At 41.8% G+C, this 6,509-nt stretch overlaps 1 long non-coding RNA gene across 1 annotated transcript; it reads left to right on the top strand.

The window, feature by feature from the left end:
* The first annotated feature begins 4,303 nt into the window (after window positions 1–4,303).
* Window positions 4,304–6,219, top strand: LOC142160161 (uncharacterized). The gene is made up of 3 exons (XR_012693077.1): window positions 4,304–4,352; window positions 5,893–5,938; window positions 6,185–6,219. It is a non-coding gene; the product is annotated as an uncharacterized LOC142160161 (long non-coding RNA).
* Window positions 6,220–6,509: the final 290 nt, after the last annotated feature.

Here is a 6,509-nt window from a genome sequence, read left to right as displayed (position 1 = left end):
ATATCCCACCCCACGTGTGAGCCTACCACGTAGCCCCTGCTGAGATGAACATGTTTATAGTGTAATAAATCCTTTATCAGTTGATCAGACTGGAAGTATTCTAGTGGCTCTTGGCTATAATAGTAAATGACTATTGCATAAATGATAAAGGGAATGTGATCCCTATTTTTCCCTCTTTTTACCACCAGCTAGAACACAGTTGTATGTTACCCTCTGTCCAAGCTATGGTAAAACTTAGGTAGGTGTGTCTGCCACCTCTTTCCCTGCGTTCTGCCATATTTTGGACATTTCCTGACCTGGCCACGCCCTAATGATAGCATACCTATCTCCTATTATGTCACACCTATCTCTTGCCATGTTGCCAATACCCCCTATCTATTGTGTTGTAAGAGGTAATATTTGGGAGGAGATAAAAAGGATCATGAGGAAGAGAAGGCAAACAATAGAACTGTACTAAATGATGAGCTCTGCAAGATGATTACTAGCAGCATCATAGAAACTAGGTAAAGGCTTATAGCAATAATGTATACAGTCATTGTTTAATATTAAAATTATACAGATACTTAAGCAAAATAAAACATATTAGCTTAGGGTCCCTTTTAAAGGTCAACGCCAACCTAAATATAGTGATACATAATTTCTGAAAATATGATTTTTTTTTGCCACCGAAGGGGTGAAACAGGCTTACAGGCACAAATATCGGTGTGGACGGGGAGAAAAACTCTCCCCTATAAATTACATCGCTGTCCAAGGTCCTGAAACATTGTGGAAGTTGATGATAGTTTTATTCATAAAATTCATCTATAACTTTACTTGTGGTTCTTCTTCAACATAGAAATGATGAAAAGTAATTTGACAAATATCCCCCCCCCTCCCACTCCCCCCCCCCCTCCCCTCCCCCTAGCGCTTCCTTTTTTTTACTGACAGGTGAGTGGAAATAATGAACTGGGAATTTCTGTCATCAGCAGAACAGAGAGACCAATAAACATGGGTGAAGTGATTGAATTAGACAGGAAACCTGTAGGGAAATATTGAAAAATAAGGTCACAGAGACCAGGCTGACAATGTATATGCTGAGCAGGTAATCAGATATATGCTGAGCAGGTAATCAGATACAACGCAGTGTCATGTTTCACCTGACCTGCATCTGAAGCGTTATTAGGCAGACCTGCCATACATCTATCTCCATCTAGTTCTCCTTCTTTTATCAATCAAATCTGCATTATGCCTGGATGGGAGACAGGTCACAGACTTCCCGCAGGGTATATTACAGCTGAGGATCACCCAGGGAGATGTACACTGTGATTTCATTACATTACAAGATAATGCAGGATCTCGTGACCCCTACAAAATTTACATTTTTAAACAATTTCAAGAGCTGTAGTTTTATTCTTTGTAGTTATCTCCATTGCTAAATTTAATATCTGTCCCCCAAGTGTTTTATGTGAGGCTGTAGTACATTACTCAGTGAAGAGACATAACAGGGTAGATGTATCAAACCTTTTAAATAGGAACAGTGGAGGTGTTGCCCATAGCAACCAATCAGATTCTAGCTATTATGTATCTGGTACAATAAACATGATATAGTTAGATTCTGATTCCTTTTCAGGAGGTTTGGTAAATCAACCCCAACGTGTTACTCACTAAATACAGACAGAGCTCGGTTTCCTGGTATAAGGAATAAGTCACCCGGCCCTGGTCAATACATTTGAGTCTATAACAGATTAGACAAGACAGACATTAACATTAAACTTTACTTAATTGAAGGTCCACATATCCTTACATGCAGGAGGAAGCAGGAGTAAGTGTGTGAGAGGAGATTAATATTAGTTCTGTAGAGTGATATTAATATGGTTAGATGGTCAGATGTATTTATACCAGTGATCCCATTAAGGTACAGATTACTGTATACCTCATTCTTTTATATGTAACATTTTATTACATTTATGTACATTCTACTGTTCTAATTCCAGTTTTCATATCTGAATACAGCACTACTGCCCAATGTCTGTTTTATATGCAAAAGTTGTTTTGCTCCGATGAATGTATGGACACTGCACAGTACCACTTCTATTTATGTCATGTTCATGCTGTACATATATACACTGCACAGTACCACTTCTATTTATGCCATGTTCATGCTGTACATATATACACTGCACAGTACCACCTCTATGTATATCATGTTCATGCTGTACATATATACACTGCACAGTACTACTTCTATTTATGTCATGTCCATGCTGTACATATATACACTGCACAGTACCACTTCTATTTATACCATGTTCATGCTGTACATATATACACTGCACAGTACCACTTCTATGTATGTCATGTTCATGCTGTACATATATACACTGCACAGTACCACTTCTATTTATGTCATGTCCATGCTGTACATATATAGACTGCACAGTACCACTTCTATGTATGTCATGTTCATGCTGTACATATATACACTGCACAGTACCACTTCTATTTATGTCATGTTCATGCTGCACATATGGACACTACACAGTATCACGTCTCTTTATTCCATTCTGATGCTTTATATTAGGGATAATCACCCCTGCACCATTAAAAATATCAGAAGCCCAGCGGTGGCCATGGTTTTGTTTTTTTTTGTTTTTTTAAAATTAAAGCTAAATTTAAAATAAGTTAAAATTACCAGTGTTTCACGAAAATTTCCTGATCAGGGTCCAATTTTCCGAAAACCGTGAATAAAACCTGTAAAGTGGAAACATTGGAGGAAACGCCTCTCAGTAGCCGCTTCTGCGCCAGTTGTTGTTAGATTACGTCTTACACTCTGTGACTCAACCAAACTTCTTATTCACAGTCAGAACAATTTCACTACTATAAAGTCTGTTGCTGGTTTATTGCAGCAAGTTTGTTTGTTATGCTTTTGCTGTGGTCCAAAATTAAACATTTGGAAACCTCCTTCTACAAATCCTGCATTTGCCCCTTAGCATTGCTGCAATGCTTGTGGAGAAAGCTACAGACAGGGATATTTAGCAGATGAATTCTCATTGTGATAGTGGCCACTAGTTCATCCAGCTGAGGATTTGCAGAACTATATAAGAATTGATGCACTTAGTCAGGATATGATAATATTTACACGTGAGCTCTTCAGTAAGTACAACTGATTGTTAACAAAGAAAATATGATAGATGTCAGGTCCTGGAATTCTTCATTTGGCAATAAATTAATTTATGCCTCGCTTTCTTGAAAAGATATTGCCTCCTCTCATACAGGAGGCTCTTTCTATTAAGTATAACACTTTAATTAAAGTATCCAATTTATTTCAAGAAGATTCCAATTCAAATAGGACATAAAACATTGTTTTTAATGAAAGTCAAAAACTCATTTACAAATTCAAATAAACTGTGTCTATTTCAATAGCGGCAAGACCATTAATATAAAAAAAAATATTGCATTTAATAAGCGGCAGCATACATAAATAAATATACATGACAGCATTAGTGATGTTCTCATGAGAAATAGCCCCGCGCTTTGTTCCTGAAAACATATTAAGTTGTGGCTTATGAACCAAAATTTTCCATTGTTTCGATCGCATATTATAGGTTAGTTTAGGCAGCTTAAATCCCAGACACCAGCGGACATACAATGTTCTGCTTTGCAACTATTGAATGTGGGATTTATTAATCTCTGCATTGCTGGTCTCCTGCTTTAATCAGCCCATGGAAGTGATAAGGATTGTGTTTCATTTCATCTGCAAGGAAATTAGATGCACCTGCTAAATGCTTTGGGGGATTACTTTATGAACCTCTGCCTACCTGTCTAGTTTATTTTCCAATCATTGTATTTTGTATCCTTCTTGACAAGACACATGGAAGAAACATTGCTCCTTACATCATTACTCTGTGCTGCTGTTAAGGTTTAGAGGTTTAGGATTGACTACATGCAGATATAACACCTCCCATTTTAAAGTTTCCTACACATGGATACATAATAGCAGTTGGCTGAGCTAAAATTCTCTGTGCAGCTGTTAGCATAAAGTATAAGTAATATAGGAAGGAGTAGGGTAGGTGTGAGTGTGTAACAGTGTGTGTAGTATAGCTGTGATGAGGGTAGGTGTGAAGGTGTACCAGTGTGAGTACTATAGCTGGGAGTAGGGTAAGTGTGAGTGTGTACCAGTGTGTGTAGTATAGGTGGGAGCAGGGTAGGTGTGAGGATTTACCAGTGTGAGTAGTATATTTGGAAGTAGGGTAGGTGTCAGGGTTTACCAGTGTGAGTAGTATAGTTGGGTGTAGGGTAAGTGTGATGATTTACCAGTGTGAGTAGTATAGGTGGGAGTAGGGTATGTGTGAGTGTGTACCAGTGTGAGTAGGGTAGGTGTGAGGGTGTACCAGTGTGAGTAGGGTAGGTGTGAGGGTGTACCAGTGTGAGTAGTATAGGTGGGAGTAGGGCAGGTATGAGGGTGTACCAGTGTAAGTAGTATAGCTGGGAGTAGGGTAGGTGTGAGTGTGTACCAGTGTGAGTAGTATAGGTGGGAGTAGGGTAGGTGTGAGGGTTTACCAGTGTGAGTAGTATAGGTGGCAGTATGGTCGGTGTGAGGGTGTACCAGTGTGAGTAGTATAGGTGGGAGTAGGGTAGGTGTGAGGGTTTACCAGTGTGAGTAGTATGGGTGGGAGTATGGTCAGTGTGAGGGTGTACCAGTGTGAGTAGTATAGGTGGGAGTAGGGTAGGTGTGAGTGTTTACCAGTGTGAGTAGTATAGGTGGGAGTAGAGTAGGTGTGATGATTTACCAGTGGGAGTAGTATAGGTGGAAGTGGGGTAGGTGTGAGGGTTTACCAGTGTGAGTAGTATAGGTGGGAGTAGGGTAGGTGTGAGGGTTTACCAGTGTGAGTAGTATAGGTGGGAGTAGGGTAGGTGTGAGGATTTACCAGTGTGAGTAGTATAGGTGGGAGTAGGGTAGGTGTGAGGATTTACAAGTGGGAGTAGTATAGGTGGGAGTAGAGTAGGTGTGAGGGTGTACCGGTGTGAGTAGTTTAGGTGGGAGTAGGTTAGGTGTGAGGGTGTACCAGTGGGAGTAGTATAGGTGGGAGTAGGGTAGGTGTGAGGGGGGCCCAGTGTGAGAAGTATGGGTAAGAGTAGGGTAGATGTGAGGGTACATTAGTGTGATTAGTATAGGTGGGAGTAGGGTAGGTGTGAGGGTGTACCAGTGTGTGTAGTATAGCTGAGAGTAGGGTAGGTGTGAGGATGTACCAGTGTGAGTAGTATAGGTGGGAGTAGGGTAGGTGTGAGGATGTACCAGTGTGAGTAGGGTAGGTGTGAGGGTATACCAGTGTGAGTAGGGTAGGTGTGAGGGTGTACCAGTGTGAGTAGTATAGGTGGGAGTAGGGTAGGTGTGAGGATGTACCAGTGTGAGTAGTATAGGTGGGAGTAGTGTAGGTGTAAGGAATGTACCAGTGTGAGTAGTATAGGTGGGAGTAGGTTAGGTGTGAGGGTGTACCAGTCTGAGTAGTATAGTTGGGAGTAGGGTAGGTGTGAGGGTGTACCAGTGGGAGTAGTATAGGTGGGAGTAGGGTAGGTGTGAGGGTGTCCCAGTGTGAGAAGTATGGGTAAGAGTAGGGTAGATGTGAGGGTACATTAGTGTGATTAGTATAGGTGGGAGTAGGGTAGGTGTGAGGGTGTATCAGTGAGAGTAGTATAGGTGGGAGTAGGGTAGGTGTGAGGGTGTACCAGTGTGTGTAGTATAGCTGAGAGTAGGGTAGGTGTGAGTGTGTACCAATGTGAGTAGGGTAGGTGTGAGGGTATACCAGTGTGAGTAGGGTAGGTGTGAGGGTGTACCAGTGTGAGTAGTATAGGTGGGAGTAGGTTAGGTGTGAGGGTGTACCAGTGTGAGTAGTATAGTTGGGAGTAGGGTAGGTGTGAGGGTGTAGCAGTGGGAGTAGTATAGGTGGGAGTAGGGTAGGTGTGAGGGTGTCCCAGTGTGAGAAGTATGGGTAAGAGTAGGGTAGATGTGAGGGTACATTAGTGTGATTAGTATAGGTGGGAGTAGGGTAGGTGTGAGGGTGTATCAGTGAGAGTAGTATAGGTGGGAGTAGGGTAGGTGTGAGGGTGTACCAGTGTGTGTAGTATAGCTGAGAGTAGGGTAGGTGTGAGTGTGTACCAATGTGAGTAGGGTAGGTGTGAGGGTATACCAGTGTGAGTAGGGTAGGTGTGAGGGTGTACCAGTGTGAGTAGTATAGGTAGGAGTAGGGCAGGTATGAGGGTGTACCAGTGTGAGTAGTATAGCTGGGAGTAGGGTAGGTGTGAGGGTGTACCAGTGTGAGTATAATAGGTGGGAGTAGTAGTGTAATGAAAAGTGTTTTAAAATGAGATTTGAGATGTATGAAGGGGTGTTGCTAAGAGCTGTCCGGGATAGGTCGAGTAATTTGAATTGGATTTGGAGGACACAGGGAGCCAGTGTAGGGATTTGCACAGTGGTACAGAAAGAGTGGAGTATCGAGAGAGGGAGATCAGAGTAATGCGTGATACCAAGG

This window comes from Mixophyes fleayi, chromosome 6 (assembly GCF_038048845.1).
Source record: "Mixophyes fleayi isolate aMixFle1 chromosome 6, aMixFle1.hap1, whole genome shotgun sequence".
NCBI classification, from domain to species: domain Eukaryota; kingdom Metazoa; phylum Chordata; class Amphibia; order Anura; family Limnodynastidae; genus Mixophyes; species Mixophyes fleayi.
The sequence above is the reverse complement of the archived record's forward strand: the minus strand, read 5'-3'. Positions and strand labels throughout refer to the sequence as shown.